General features: G+C 42.1%; 1 long non-coding RNA gene across 1 annotated transcript; it reads left to right on the forward strand.

The window, feature by feature from the left end:
• The first annotated feature begins 560 nt into the window (after positions 1-560).
• Positions 561-16,094, forward strand: LOC109143907. Its single transcript, XR_002044312.3, has 4 exons — positions 561-865; positions 7,685-7,876; positions 8,240-8,368; positions 13,064-16,094. It is a non-coding gene; the product is annotated as an uncharacterized LOC109143907 (long non-coding RNA).
• Positions 16,095-16,944: the final 850 nt, after the last annotated feature.

Here is a 16,944-nt window from a genome sequence, read left to right on the forward strand (position 1 = left end):
AAAGATTTGGGACAGTGTGGTTGAACAAATGCAGCCCAAAAGAATGTAATTTCTCAGGAATGTAGATGTTCGTTTGCCTCGTCATAGTGTAGGTGTGTCATTATAAAGACCTCTTGGGCTAGTAAATGTGGCTATTTTGGTCCAACTTTACACATAGCACTCTTGATAGAAACCTGAAATCACTGAGGCCTCAAGGCATCAGATGAAGTCCTTGCACAAAATGACAGTCAACAGGGGCGGGAAGGGAACATGACTATGAGTTGAACAAGGCTGTTTGCACTTCCTTGGTGAATCATCTGAGCATCTACAACTTTGCACACAAACAGTCGTTCTAACGAAATCTCACACTTCAGAAGTTCACAGGCAGCCCCCGTAGATTGCAGTTAATTAATGCATTACTGTCAGCATTACTATCATTTTGACTTCCCCTGAACATGAGAAGATGACTTGCTCAATGATGGCTGCAGGATGAGTAACAAGGCTTGTGAGCCACACACAGGAAGTTTCTGTATGCACTCAGAGTCAACCAGTGGTCACAACTCTGCAGCCTGTTCTGTGGGGCTGGTGCACACTGCCAAACTTTCAGAATGACTCTTTCACAAATGAACTGTATGCAACTTTGCAAACACCTGCTCTGCACAGAAGGAATTATTTTGATACCCAATTTGAAGCTTCAAAAGTCAGGATGTGTCTACATAAACAGGTGTGGATGAGTGCATGTGCTTTGCATATTCTCAAAGGCAGGTGGAAGAGGAGAACATCTGCCTGCACACAGCTGGGCTACTTATTCTTAGATGTGTTCAAACCATCTCCTTTCTCTTTTCTCCTCCAAAGAAGGCTGATCAAATCACTCAGTCAATGCTAGGTAAGTAGTTCGCTCAGTTTATTTACTATTTCACCCTCTTTTACCTCAAAAACAGCAGTGGATTTATATTTTTTCCCTGAAGCCTCCCCAAAACCAAAATCAATTTTGAGACGAATTTTCAGGCCTTTAAGGGAATATAACTGCAGGTGTTTTTTACACAAACAAAAATGGGAAGTTGTCTGGTGAGTCTTTTGGCAGCCTTAAATTTCTACTGTAAAACATAGTAAATAATGAGACAGCTGGTGAACTGCAGGGAATCTTGTGGCTGACAAAACTTTGGTGCAAGAAAGCTGATTAAGTGATACTCACTGTGCTTCTAATCTTGACAGCGGCTGAAGCACAGCAGCAGGCTCAGCTTGGAGCATGAGCCTCCCATCAGTCGTGACAGAGCAGCCCTTTCTGGACTGGTTATTGCCCTGTACTGCATGAGAAACACGGATGGAGGATCTGAAAGTCACTGTTTGGTTTCCTTGGTCAGATAAACTTGCAGGGAAATTATGCTAATTTTCAATTAGATAGGTATGAGGAGTGCAGTATCATATGCTGACTAGCATGTTAAAAGGTGAGACAGGTTCTATTAACAAACCCCAGTGAGAGAGATGATAGAGAGGGAAAGATGGATAAAGGCAGGAGAGTGCCACGCTTCAGACTAGTGCAATAGATTGTGCTTTCTAACCACTTACAGTTTTGGAGCAGGCTATATTTCAAGGTCTTTAGTTCAGACTGCCCATTAACATGGAGGACTAAAAACCACATCCTGCTTTATACAGAAGGTGCAAGGAGAAGCTAGGAAAAGCCCATGGGTGAGGTATGATTTTGTTCCTGTACTGCTTTTACTCCTGGGCTGCTTTTACTCTGCCATTTCTCTGAAACAAGGGCAGGGTACTGTGGCTCAGTTCTGCTGCTGCTGAACTCCTCACTCAGTTCACATAACACAACACTCAGACACATAACATGGTGTACAAAAGGGTTCTCATGCTGCATGAACTGGATGAGGGTGGCAGCCTCCTTAGACTGAAAACTTCAGTTTTGAAATGAGAACATGGCTTGAATGAGAGAAGCAGGACCTAACCCAGAGAAAATAGATTCTCACCTTCTCACCACTGTTTCTGAACACCCATAGGTAGACTGGAGCAACCTCTTCTCTCAGTGAGCTATTACTGCAAGGGGTCAGATGGACTCTCCTTGAACCAAAGTACTACACAGTCTAAGTAAAAACCGAAAAGTTTGCACTGCCTCTTTGAGTGCTGGCAAGTTAGGTACATTCCCAAAAGTTATGGAAAGTATAAAATCAGTCAAGTTTCATTATGAATGGGTTTACTAATTTAGCAGATTATGGTTGAAAATTTTCCAGACTAATGTAATATCTCCTCCTTGTCAAATTCTTAAATGTATAAAAGGAAGGATTTAGAAATAGAAAGTCTATTTGGCAAGACCGCAAGCTGCTGTGCTTCCAACTAGTAAAGGTAGGGAAAACATGGAAAGCTTGTGAGAAAGTATTGCCAAACAGAGCCATGACCAGTGAAATCCTTGTGGAGATGTGAAATAATGCCGAGTGCCTGGAGGCAAAAGTGAGTGGAGGACAAATACAGGGCTGTTGCAAGGCACGGACTGCCCATCTGCACCTTCCTGCCACTTCTTGAATCACAACAGCACCCTTGGGGGTTAAACCAACAAATATGTCTATGTGCTTGGGAGCTCAGTTGGCATTTTAGAGCAGCTCTGAAAGCTTGCTTCCAACCCAAACTCATAGATATTGGATACTAAAGCCTGTCACATTAAATGTGTCTCTGGATGTTCTGTCCACAACATGACCTGAAGCATTTTCTTCAGAGTGGCTGATACATTTCAGCTCAACGCTGTGGCACTCGGTGCCATACTTGATTGAACAACTTGTCTCCACTATTAAAATGCAGAGAGAACTTAGACAAGCATTTAGAAGCTTTGTCATTAAATAGTTTTCTTGTCAATTGATCTATTCTTGTAGGGGAAAGACAACTACTAGATCCATCAATTGCCAGCAAAAAACCTAGGAACAGGTCTTAGTCAATTAAGTGGGCAAGTACTGCTTGACAGCTCCCTTCGGGAGATGGTTCATTTGGGGCCTGACTATTCAGCAGGATTAGCAACTTCAAGCACTGGGAAGCTGACCTTAACTGAATGTGAGCTCACGTCTGCAATGTGTCAGTGGAGCAGCACTGTGCGAAGGAGCAGCACAAACCTCTCTGCTCCCCTGCTGAGGACTGTAAAACCTCTTTTTTATTCCTTTTTTTCTACCCCCAGGAGTTTCAAACAGGTTTTAAGTGGTATAATTTTTTCTGAAGCCTCGGTCTTCTCCCTTCCTGTTGATTTTTTATTGTCACGCATTTCGTGACTTGTGCTGTTCATCTCAAGCCCTGGTAGCTCTTGCTCCTCCCCAGGTACCATACCTTGAAGAGGCAGCAGAACACGTGGTCAAGGGGTTCACTGAGATGGAATTGGGCACAGAGAGACAGCTCACTGAGTCGAAATCACTCTTCTCATTGATGAATCGCCAAAAATGACCACACACTGAGTGCAAGGGGAACACCTGTTTACCCACAGCTGTATCACACAGGAGCATCTCATTGAGCCATTCCCTGCCATTCCCACTCCTGATAAGAGTTTTAAGCTTTCACTGTACACCGCCATTTTTTTTCTCAGAGTCCCAGGTGTTCCAGATGTTCCAGGACACCTCTATGTCAGAAAAGCCTGGCGTGGTTGTCACAGACACATCTCTGTCACTGAAGAATCCCGCTCCTTGGGAAGCTGTTTCCATCTCCTTCAGCATTAGAAATTGCTTGCCCTGACCTTTACTAATGGTTGCTGCTAGCAATGCTGCTCACAACCCCTGCTCAGCAAAGCTTCCTGGCTTGAGACAGGAGCAAGTATCTTTCACCCATTTAACAAGTAAAACTCCCTAAAAGTTTCTCTGTCTCTTCACTGAGTATCAAAAACTCGGTTTCTTTGTGGGATTAGGTTGTGCAGATATGTGCAGAATGTGCTCAGAAAAAGCCAAGTGCTGAGCAGGGCTTCTTGATGCACAAATACTTGTAATATTGTCAACCCTGTCATCACTTTGCAGAGCTTGCCAAATCTGTTTTGCTTCTACTGCATGAAAATAGAGTAACTCTGTCTTCCTGCCTGAGCTATGCCCCAAATGCCCTCAGTGCACCACTACACTAATTATTACACTTAGAAGTAAGGCAGCAGAAGTCAGATACTGTACTTCAGGCAAAAATCCCTGTTGAGATTCAGCCACTGCATGCAAACATAGAAAAACTTAAAATGTTCCCAATTTTTCAAAGCTACGAATTAATGCAAAAACTCAGAAGAAGATCATGCCTATTTACAGATGTTTAATATTGATAAATCATATTTGCCACACCTGCAATCAGTCTAAGTTTCAATTTAAGTAGAACTGAATCACCCAAGCATTTATTTCCATTACAGATGGGTGGTTTCAGGTAAGGTTTACATGTCCAGATTTATTTTCCTCACATTCTGCACTGGTTCATTCTCCAGATTAATAAAAGTTGCAGAAAATAGTATTCACAGTGGATGTGCTCCAAAAAATTTGAAGCTCTGATGTCCATGAATACAACCAAATAATTTGGAAAAGAGATTTTCTATGTCCTAAATTAAAACTAGACTGGTGACGAAAGTTCAGTTGTCTTTCAGTTAACAATGTCATCACAGATACCAAGGGACATGCTCAGCCACTAATTGCAAACATCGAGTTTACAAGGAGTTTGTATGGAGCTGAGAAATGCAGTGGCCACTCTGTGGAAGGAATCACTGCTCATTTTCCCATTGAATTTATAGAAAGTGATGCCAATAAACAAAGCAAAATGCAGAATGCTTCACTGCAATCAGCCCTTTAACTTGTAACAATTGCAGTAAATCACCTTTCAGCCAGGGTAGCTTCTTTTAATGTGTTTTTACCTCTTGCCCAGCACAGCGTGGCCATGATCCAGCAGTGAGACTCCTTCAGCAATACCTGGAAGGGAGCAGCAGCTGCCAGGTGGCTGCAGCACAAGGGAGAACTTGGCTCCCTCCCAGTCTGCACCTGGGGTGCTTCCGGAGGGATTATTCCCACCCCTAGGGGCACAGCAGACTGCCCAGCATGAAAAGTTTTGCTGTACCTCTGCTGAGGACTGCTTTTCAGAAAACCTCTGGAGGTTGTTTGGGGGTTGGTCTTTGTTTTTTTTGGTTGGGTTTTGTTGTCTGGTTTTTTTTGGGTTTTTTTTAATAGAAAAGGAAAGCTCAGTAGCACTGCAGTCCACAGTCAGGAGCTCTGTGGAATGTGATTGCATTCTCTGCTCAGGGATGCCCAGGAGCCCAAGTCACTGAATTCTTCCTGTATTGGAGGAAGAAGATATCCAGGCTGGGCTCAAGGTCTGAACTAAAACCACTGGTGCCCCATTTTCTGCTACCCTGCAGTTGGGATGTGGATGAAATGTGGCTTGCCACCTTTCCACCCATGGGGAGAAGTCCCTGGAGTGAACCTGAGAGAGGCAGCAACCCAGTGAGACACTGGCTGTCAAAGCCACTTCAGCTCTCAACACCCATCTCGCAGGAGCTGCACATCCTGGATGTTAGCAGCAGAGGACCCTCAGGCAGGCTCAGTCACAGAAACAGAAATGTTCCTGCTTCACATTCAATGTAAAATAATTGCCTGAATCCATGTGGGGAAATCCTCTCCCTGGAGCAGCTTTGGGGATATGACAGAAGGCATGCTCCACTTCTGGCAGAGATAAAGCAATTTATCCTTCTTTTTGCCATAGACAGCTCTGAATTTCTTTCAAGACATGACAGTGGTGTATATTAGTACATGATGAGGAAAGAAATTGCAAGAAATTTTCTGGGGTGGTTTGGTGGATTATTTTTTTTGGGCCACCGTGGGGCATTTTCTATCTACAGAGTTGTGTCAGCGATTTCTGTGAGCTTATCCCCACTGTGCCGTTGTTGATGTTGGTGGTTCTGTAAATCTGCCTGTAAGGCACTGCTTGCAAAAGCAGCATGTAAAGCAGAAATTTGTCCTTTGTATTTTGAGCAAACTAGAAGCAGAAATTACATAAGCTGGCTCCCCAGTTCTGTCAGACAGTCAGGAGTCTGCTTCACTGGTCTCCTTGCAAAAATTTTGGTAGTATTTATATACCCCATATATATACACTCATATAAGTACATTGATACAAGCACGTATGAAAATACAGATATATGCATATATGTGTGTGTATGCATATATATATATATATCCTCTGTGTGTACATTTATATATACATATATGAGACAGAGGTTTCAGATGTGACACTGTGTATCTATAATTATCTAGACTCTTTTGGTGAAATTTATTGTACACATCTTTATCACAGAGAAAATGACTGAGCATGTATTTCACATCTTCTTTTCTCCTCTTTAGTATCCGTCTTGTTTTATTTTTGTATTTTGTTCCTTCTTTTCCTCTCTGTTTTTTTTCCCTTTTCTGTCTAAATGTATTGGATATTAAATACAGTCTAAAATTGACTTTGCAGCAGTAGTTTTGTGAGGTCTACTTAGGGAGAACAAAAATCTTTTGAATAATCATATGTAATGAAGATGCATTTGAATATATACTCTGTGTCTCTCATCAGCAATGACTGCAGCTTAATGTAAAGATACCACTATGCTTACATGATGTGTTATGGCAGAGTGGTATGTAAGCACACATAGAATCATACACCTGAAAAGAATGACAAAAATAATATAAATATTGTTAGCATATTTAAAATTAATGCCTACATCTCAACACTAGTGTGTTTCTGTATGCATACATGTGCTTTGTTTCTGTGTGTATCAGCCAGCCTTCCTATGAATGCATGTATGCGGGAGGGAAGGATATGATTATGGATTTGCATAACATCCTGCGTGAATGTAGACTGAAACTGAAAACATGGAGGAAATTATAGAATCTATTTTTAAAGTCTACATTACTGCAAATGTTGCTTCATCAAGCTCTTATCATTGCTGATTAATTATGTAGAATGAATGAAGATGAGTTCTACCATCTCTGCATTGGAGAAGAAATTTAAGCAGGGTGTTTTGGGACACTCACAAAGAGGTGTTTCAGCAGACAGTGGAGTACCATAACATTATTTTTTTGTCCCCTGGACATTCCACAGTTACTGGTGTCTCTCTCGTGCATGAGATTATTGATCTCCATGGTAGTAATGAAAGATGAAAAGGTCAATTTTTAACTGTGAACAGTAGGGACCACTTGCTACTACAATGGCTGATGTAGGAAATGTGCGCCCTTGCCTTTTGCAAAGATCTCCATTATGTCAACAAGATTGATCTACTGTGGGAAGATCTTGCTTTCCTATCGTTTTGTCTTCATACCACTTCTGTCCAGCACTTCCAGAATGAAACCTTTTATAGTTTTGATGGCTCCCTGCTTTCTAATTTTCTTCTTTTCCAGCATGGGAGGCACTTGTGTTAAGCCACCTGAAGCACAGCTCTTGGCTGTGCTAGTCCTTTCCTGATGGCTGCTGGAGGAGGTGACCCATCTGGAGGGCACCCTCCCCACTACAGCACCCCAGCCTCTCCTTGCAGCCCCCAGTGGTGCCAAAGGGTGCCAGCACAGGCGGGAGCCCCTATGGCTGTTCTCCTAGGAGGGCAGTGCAGCTGCTGGCTGTGCAGATCCAGGCTCCACCACAGGAGACAGAGGTGGGATAGAGAGCACTAATGTAATTTGGTGCAATCAGATGAAGAAAAAGGGGAGCAGGATATGGGCAGTTAGTTTATTATATTTTATTATATAAGGAAAATGAAGACTGCGTACCAGGGATGAGAGCCCAGCAAGAGAATCTGAGCAATCCCAGGACTGACAGCCTCACAGCTTGGGAATACAGGGACCAGGGAACACCCCACCCTGATATCAGTGGTACGACAGTTACAGCTACTGCAAATATCAAGGCATTGCTAAGCTGCAGACACAGCTGCATCATGTTTCAGGTAATAGAGTGCCTCAGTCTTGTCAGTCATTTTAACTTCCTTCCTTCCTTCCTTCCTTCCTTCCTTCCTTCCTTCCTTCCTTCCTTCCTTCCCCTCCCCTCCCCTCCCCTCCCCTCCCCTCCCCTCCCTCCCCTCCCCTCCCTCTCCTCTCCTCTCCTCTCCTCTCCTCTCCTCTCCTCTCCTCTCCTCTCCTCTCCTCTCCTCTCCTCTCCTCTCCTCTCCTCTCCTCTCCTCTCACTCAATTTTTCTCTCTCCCCCTCCGCCTTTCCTCTCCTGCCCCACATGCTGAAAGAACTGAACCAAAAATATCCTAATTTCTTTCCATGTTTTCTTGAACTCCCATATTTCTTTTTTTTTTAACAGTATCACACAGTTGTAGACAGGAAGATTGATCTGCGATTTTCTGGTTTTCTGAGGGCTTACTGCAGCTGGAATACTGTCAAGAAAGATATTAGCCTGGACTTATTTCTGTTCAGCAAGGGGAGGAATTAGGTATGTGAGAAAAATAGGAAAGTTTGATGCTGGTATTCACAATGATTCAAGTTCAAGTAAGCAAACCCAAAAAGGCATTGTAGAGGAGACTCTCACTAACAACCAGGAGTTTTGGATTAGATGTTTAGTACAGGAGGTAAGAGGCACAGAAGAACATTTGGAAGGTGTACAGGAAACTAGTCACTATGATGCAATGGAATACATCAACAAACAAGCCAAACAACATGAGTTTCTAAGAAAGTTGGGGAACTCAAAAAGAAACCACAATTGCAGCATGTCTGTCTACATTCCCCACTACTCCCCATCCCTGAAATAGAAAACAGAATAGAGGAAGAAGCAGGCAGTGTGCCTTTGGAAATCCTGCTTGTCAGGCTCTGCTCAAGTTCCTGGGAAGAGATAAAACTAGCAAGAAAACAGAAGAAGTGAAGGGCAGCCAAAGGGGCATCAGATAAGACAAGTGCTGTGCTAAAGAGGAAGCAGACCCCATTTTAAAGAGGCAACTGAAATAAATTGCTGTGAAATGGGAATGATGCACAACTATATTTAAACTTTATTTTATGTAAGCTAAAATGAAGATGGAGTGCTGGCAATTAAGAAGCATCGACAAAACTTTAGCTGTTGATAAAAAAGCATGTGAGACAACATTTGGTAAATTAGCTGCCCTGACTAAATAAATCCACAATATTGAAGGGATTAATATTGAATTGCCTATCATTTCTCATGTCTCAAAAAATGGAAAAATACATTAAGATGGGGAAACAATATAAGGAAAGACTCATCTTGCTGATTTAAGACAATCATAAGCAGGGAGGTACCTACAAATGATGGAGGCATCAAAAGTCCCATTATAATTGGTAGCAATTTAGGGCTTTGTTCAGTTGCTTACACATAGGCATGGCCTGATGGCCCCAGGGGACAGCAGATATGCACTGGAGACTAACAGCTGTATGACAGGAACTACAGGAAACCCACATCTCTCCAGAGCATAGGGCTGGAAGCCAGGCAGCAGAGGGCAGGCCTTGGACATCTCAAAATGACACCTCTGGTTCACAGCCAAATCAGGAGCTGGGAGCAGGAGGTAAGTCCAACTGAAGGGTCCAAATGCCCATTGCCACAATTTAGCTAGATGTTAGACCTCCTACTACATTCCCCTAGTGAAAAATAACTCAGTCTAGCTATTGGCATCTAAACATCATACCTAAGGACTATGTCAGCTAATCTAAGGTATGGGCACCTAAGGCCCTTGAGCGAAAGACGCAGCGGACAACATCACTGGGCTGTGTGATACGTGGTTATCTTCACTATCCTGGTCTCACTTCAGACCTGTCCTTAGGAGAGGTTTATGATGGAGCAAGCTCCCCCTCCCCAGCTAATGAAGAGAGAGATGCACGGAGGTGCAATCCCTCTTGGTCCAAAGCAGACCTCTAAAATAAAAGGGATTCCCTTTCTCAAGTGCTTGTTGCTTCTGAGAGAGTGATTTTTTTCAGCGTTTAGAGCAACAAAGCCAGCTTCCTGGTGGTCCACGCAAGAGGAAAGCAGCTCTTTTTCTTCTCTCTGGCATTTGGAAGTGATTTCTCCTGAAGATGCTAGGAGGCCCCATTATATACAGCAAAATTAAAAAAGAGCTGCAACATGCCTAATTTTCATTTGTGGTGTGTTGGCAACCATGCTGCAAAGTGATCCGAGGCCTCTGCTCCCCTCCCAGCAGAGCTCAATCTCCTACAGAGCTGGATCTCTGCCCCAGGTCCTGCTTGTCCTGACACGCAGAGTCCCATGGGAAGGGGCACCCACATGCAGGGGCTGCTGCACGGGTCCCTAGTGAGGATGGGACACCCGGGGTGAAGTGTGACACCCTGAGCCACAGTGATGGGCCAGATCCAGGAACTGGGTCAGTCACTTGCCTTCACCCTCTGTGGCCCATCAGGGCCTCATTAGGTACAGGTAGCTTTATTTAAAAACAAACCCCCTTCAGTACATAAATGCATCATAACTTGACACCACAGCACAGCAGCCCTTGCTCACGGCTTCCTCCATTTGCTGCCTCCTTGGGGTGAAGTGAATCCCAGATCCCCCTAGGTGAGAGTTGCAGCAAGTGTGCCCACAACAACACAGTTGGATTGGGTGATGAGCTGGAAAAATAGGGGGTGATTTTTCAGAGGGGGTGTTGAGAATACTTCCTGCTGACAGTTTTGTGCCCTGATGAAATACTGCATCACATCTCTACAACTCCCACTGCTGAAGAGGGCAAATAAAATGCCAAGGGGAGGGAGGGGATTCCTACAACATGTATGTATATATATCTCATGCAACTGGAAGAGATTCAATTTGCAGATATTAAGGTGAACATTAGAGCAGAAATTCCATAAGGATGACGTCTATGAAATTACAGAGAGCAATTTGGAAAACTGTGCTTCTTAAGCACGAAGGGGAACAAGAGTGCATTGTAAGGCACAGGATCTCTCATAGTTAATAGCTGTATTACACTGATGTAGTGTTCATGCTATAGTTTAACATGAATCACAATGCTGACTGATGCATAAATACCATATTATTTTATATAGGCTATATATGCACTGTGTCTATGACATTATTTTTATCTGTCCCTATAATGTAAGTTTAGAACTTCCCTGAGCTAGCCCATAAGAGTATTGTACAATACTGGGCAAAATCTGTATGAAGTTTAATTTGACCAGTGCTCAAGGAATGTGCTAATTTTTTTTTTTTTTTTTTGCATTAGGAAGTAAATAAAGTTCAGAAGTTTCCCTTGACAGTAAGCAAAAGTTTATCTTCAAGTGGTTTTGGACTATAATGCTGTACTTGTAATGAAATTTGGGAGTTCCAGTAGTTATCTGGCAAGTGACACAGATTAGGGTTAAGAATGTGACCATCCACTATGAATAGTTCCCACTTACATCCTTAGTATGTGTATTTATAGAACTACTTATTTTATGCTTAATGCATTTAGTGGTGAGATCACCGGAGTTTGTTCCTGGGCCTACTTTCTTTTAGAAAGCAGCACAGACTGCTGTCTGCTAGGGGTCTGACAAGAGACGGTATTTAACATTTATCTTGTTTACACCTAAAAATGAGGAAGGAGTGAGCCTGGTATGTATAGATGTCAGCATTTGCCTGTCCATTTTCTAGCTGAACATTCAATCACAGAAGTTGCACAAACAAATTAGGCATACAGCTATACAAACCTAGTTTGAAAAATTGGGCCATGCGTGGGTGTGTGCATCTAAATATTTTACAAGCTGAACAATCACCCTGGAGTATTTTAGGTTAGAGATAGATAAATGATATGTCCATCCAAATTTACATCTAAGCAAAGATTCAAAGATCTTTATGCATAAAATCTTTCAATTATCAGGTTTTCAGGTGTTATGGGCGTCCTTCCTTCAGAGCAGTGCTGGGCAGAGCTCCATGCTTTTGCAATTCAGTTACGTGACACAAAAGCAGCAATAAGGCTACTGCCAGAGTCCAGATTAACTAATAATATTTCCAATAATCTATTTCATTGCTGCAGTATAGCAGATGTTAACAGTGACACAAGCACCCGAAGAGGTAAACCAATGGAGTGACTGGGAGAGGGGATGCTCAGCATTGCCACTCAGCCACAGTGAGGAAGGCTCACTGGCAGGTTCAGGAGTTTGGGGGGGGTTTTGTTGTCTCTCCACAGCATTACTTCAGCCCACATGCAGAGCCTGGAGCCTAGTGATGCGGGGCTTCCTATGGATGGGCGGTCTGGAGCCTTGCCTTTATATCTCAAAACTCCTGGGAGCAGGCAGCAACATCTGCTCCATGGTATCATCCACATGCCAGCATAGCTGGACTTTGTCCCCTCTCAATGGCTTCACCTCCTCCTTGATGAGGGCACAGCTCCAGCAAGAAGAATGATGAGACTTATCCTCCTGAAATTACCATGCTGAACCATTTTCTTTTCTGAATCCAGGACTTTATTTTTATGTCTCATGTTGTAATCACAGAATCTGAGCTACTGGCCCATGAAGTGGTCTGCCATAGGCAAGCCTATGGCTAAGTCATGAGCAGAATTTGGGAACGGATTTGGAAAGGGGCACTGGCTTAGACCAAAGGACATTGTTTGTTTTCCAGCAGTTTAGCCTTGCTGTTCAAGGGTGCTCCCAGGATTTCCCAGGTGACTGACATTACCTCCTGGCACCAAAGGCGTCCCTGCTGTACTCAGTCCTACCACAAGGCTCATATCCCATTGCCACTTAAGTAAATTATTACTCTTATTGAAACACTCCCTTTTAATTAATGGGAGAGTTGATGATCTCATATGTTTATCTGTCAGCACTTTTGTTACTTTTTAATAATGAGAACCCTAGAATGACACAAACCCGCCGCATCAAATGATGGTGGCTGATTGTCACCTGAAATGGTAGAGAGGGCTGTGGTTTGGGGGAAAACCCTGCTATTCAGGGCCACATTCTTCCATGTGGTGTTTGGTGTACACCACCAGCTAACAACCACTCTGAGAGGTCCAGCAAGTCTCTTTGAAGGACAGGCAATGGAAGGGGAAAAAGCAAGTCAACAACAATAAAGTAGCAGCCTTTTACGTGACACACCTACAAGTGAGCAGTTCTCATTCCTAAGAGGCTGGCACATTACCACAGTGATTCTTGCAGCTGGTTGATCTGTCAAAAATTATGATTTTCTCTTCTTTTCTGCAAGGGAGATCTTTTTATTTTGCCTGCTGACTTGAAGAAGCACCCGGAAATATATTTCCGTTTCAGTTTCTGCTCATCGGGAGGAGGATGAGAGGGGAAAGGGAAGAAAAGGCAAACAACTCCCCATGTGTATTTCCTGGTAGTGTTGCCTGAACTGGTACATGTCAAGCCCAGAAATACAGAAGACAGAGTGCACCAGAACTGCCTACAAACTATCACCTTTACCACTTTTCCAGCAGCATTGCCAACGTCACATTTCTCTGCCCAGAATGTTCCTGAGCCACCAAGACTGGGAAAACCTGTGGGAAAAGTAAAGAAAGCCCAAGCTACCTTATTTGCCCACAACAGTCCCTATGGGCAGCACCTATATGTGTGCCTCTCCTCCTCCTTCCCCTGCCCTGAGATGCTGAGGGTTGGTGCTCATGGGTCTGCAGGGACCTACTGAATGGGCACTGCAGAGAAACTTCTGGGTGTGGGATAAATGCAGACTGTTCAGAGAAGATCCCTCCTGGTACAGATTTCAGAAAGTATGCTTTCTTCATCAGTAAACAAACAATGAGTCATTGGCTGTCACAAGGGAGAAAATGAGATTACAAAGGATGTATAAGTAAATAAATTAGTTCCCGTTAGTCATGGCAACAGCTTAGTGTTTCCACCCATGTGTTTTATTCCAATTCATCTTTCTGTCTTTATTTTTGTAATATTGTTGCTCTTTTACTTTGGAGAATAAAATTCTAATAAGATTCTCTTGGAAATACAGATTTTAAAAATGCAGTTCTTGTGTTAGACTACTTTTGAGGACACAGTCTTTATTTTTTGACACTTACGTTCAGGGATGGAGCTGTGGGTGAAGAAATGAAGTTGTACCATCCTCTGCCCTGATGCTGCTGCAGGTCTTTCATGTGACATTTGTCACTTGACCTGCAAAAGGAGCTTTCACCATACAGGCATCTGTTGCTCAGCTCCCTGCCCCAAATATGGGTGCATTACACTCTGTTTTACAGATGCCATCCAATAGACCTCTGGAGGTCTGCTGACCCCTGTCCCCAGGCACTGATGTCAGAATACTGTGATCCAAAGAACTGTATCTCTCTGGGAAAATGTCTGTTTTAAAACATGCTTCTGCTCCAGTCCTTTCCTTTACATCTGCATCTCAGAGTAGTTGCTGAAAACTTCTTGTGTTTTCCCCAGATCCTGCAAAGATGGAAATCTTGCAGAAGAGCTGTGTTTTCTTCCTTGGTTTAAATTTTTTTTTTTTCAAATACCTTGTTTTGCTATAGATGTTAAATAGTCTACAAATTATATAAGATGTTCTAAATATGTGTACTTATTACAACTCCTATAATCTCAGTCCATACCAAAAGTGTGCCCTCCAAAGTAGGGGAAGTTGGAAATTGTCAGAGTCACATCTTGGTTTAAATGTCACAGTTCTCACCTATAGGCAAAAGTGGTTGTTACTGTTTTCACTAAGATATGAAAAAGACTTCAGAAACTATTCCAGAGAACTGAATTACTTAAGTATTACCATTATTCACAGATTTCCCCAAAACTACTTTCTGACTGGTTTTGTCTCTTATTATAAGATGTAGGAGGAATTTAGGGAGATGGCGCATTTTCTGGTACATTCTTCAATACATGAAACAAAGAAAATCACTTCTTTTAAAATATTATCAAAAAGCATGTCTCTCCCTCTCTGAGTACAAGTGTTTTTATATCTGCAGATGTGTTAAATATATCTCTTCTAATTGTAAAATTCACTTCAAGCTATAAAGGTGACAGCACTGTCTTGGGGCAGCTGCTCAGGAGTGACTTGGGAGCCACTCAGCAGGACTACAGAAAAATGCTCATTGGCAGCATCAGCAATAGAAATCTCTTCATACTATGAATGAATCAGTTTGACTTGGTTTGAATTTTTGGGTCAGTGGACCAAAATTGTACCTGGACCTTTAGTTCCACTGTGTTTCCTGTATCTTCAATGACAGTACTTTATGGCCTTTATTGTCTTCTTGTCTAAAGACATTTAATAGCCATTACCCAGCAGAGGTGATGACTGAGGGAAGGAGAGGAGGGAAAGCAGTGTGGAAGGGGCTTTAGCCCCTGTATGCACCAGCAGGTGCTGCAAGGTTTGTGAATGTATCAGGTAGACAGCCTGGAGCCACCTCTTCCCTGCTGTTTATACAAGGACTCTTCTTATTCCTGGTCTTTGCAAACATGTTTAGGCTGCAATAAATTGAAACTTCCCAGTCAAATTCTCAAGGCTCTCAAAACTTGGAGATAATGTTTCTAAAAATTTAAAATAGGGGACTTCACAGATTATTCATGCAGTCAACTTAAAAGGTTGTGGGATTTGTTCCAGTACAGCAGAGAATTTTTTCATTATTGTTGGTAGCAATAATCATAAGCTGAGGCCTGTGATTCAGTTTATGGTGGTCTTAATTTATGATGGAAGACTTTATTTTTAACAACAAAAGTGAGTGGATAACAAAATTCTGTTAAAGGTAATTAACTCCACAGATGCAGGGCTGAAGGCTGCCCTAAAGAGTGAAAAAAACCCAAACAAATCTATATGGGTGATGGATTTTATCCTCTTTCTTTTCAGCAGGTTAACTTTAAAGTATCTTTTTTAAAATTGACACTCTTAATGAAACAATTTAAATACTACAAAACTATGTTTAGTTCCACTTATTGATGTTGTCAAGGTCATTTCTACGTGAAACCTGAACAAGAACAGGTCAGGTGGAGCAATCTGTGGGTGAAAGCACTTCCTCTACACAAAGTATAGCAAGACAGATTGTATGTAAACAAATACTGATTCATTGTCTTGTCTTTGAATGAAAAGGACAAATTTGTTTCTAAATTATCCATCTTCACTTCTGACTGGAGAACTGATTCTCTGATGCTGGACTGAATAAATCACAGCTTGTGCTCTGTTATTTTGATTTCTGCTTTTATTTAGAGGGTTTTTTTCTTTCAAGAATGGAAAGTAAATATATGAGTCTCACAGAGAAAAAATAAATTAATTTCTTTCAAGGCAATCCATCTGGTTTGAGTTGTTCATTTAACAGAGGAAAGTGAGGTTGAAAACCAACTCTCCAAAGGCCAGCTCTGACAGAGCATGAAGGTAAGAATTTACCCATCTCAAACTGTCAAGAGCTGATGCTATTAATCCCTATGCTGCTGCATAACAAATATGTAAGGTTAACAATTAAAGGATGGATATTTTCATTTGTTTAAATTATGGGCAGAGTAAGAAATTGAGGAATGAATTTATTTTTTTTCAATACTTTTGAGGCATCAAAAGCACTTGAAGCAAAATAATTTTGATTCTTATTTTATGAATGTAAAAGTATTTGTGTTTTCTTGTTGAGACAGTGGGTGGGAGCAGTGGAACCAGGAGTTTTGTGTTGAATTTTGTCTCTGATAATGAATTCCTTTTTGATCAAAGACAAGTCTCCTAACAGCTGCACACTGTAATTTCTTTGTCCTAAATGTAGCTGTATATAAAGTATACCTGTCTCATGGGATATTTCAGCAATGAATAGAGCTGTATATATTGAAAGTGCTACATAATGCCACTATCGGTGATATTTAAGTTGATGCTTTACAGCCTAGGTGCCCTAAACACTTTTCTCATTACCTCATTATTTTCTTTACTGCTTATATTGTGGCCCATCCAGGCAGAACCAATTAGGCAGTGACAAGGAAAGAGGCAGAGATCTTTATAATCAAGTCATCAAGAAGTCTAGAGACTTTTTTCTTGATATATTTGAAATATTTGCAGCCAGAGCTGGAGGGAGGAGGAGGGGAGGCTGGAGTTTGGGGTTTTTGTTTGTTTTTTTTTAGGACTCTGGTATTTGCCAACATTTGGAAGGATTTCATGGTTCC

Source organism: Corvus cornix, chromosome 1, assembly GCF_000738735.6.
Source record: "Corvus cornix cornix isolate S_Up_H32 chromosome 1, ASM73873v5, whole genome shotgun sequence".
In the NCBI taxonomy this organism is placed as follows: domain Eukaryota; kingdom Metazoa; phylum Chordata; class Aves; order Passeriformes; family Corvidae; genus Corvus; species Corvus cornix.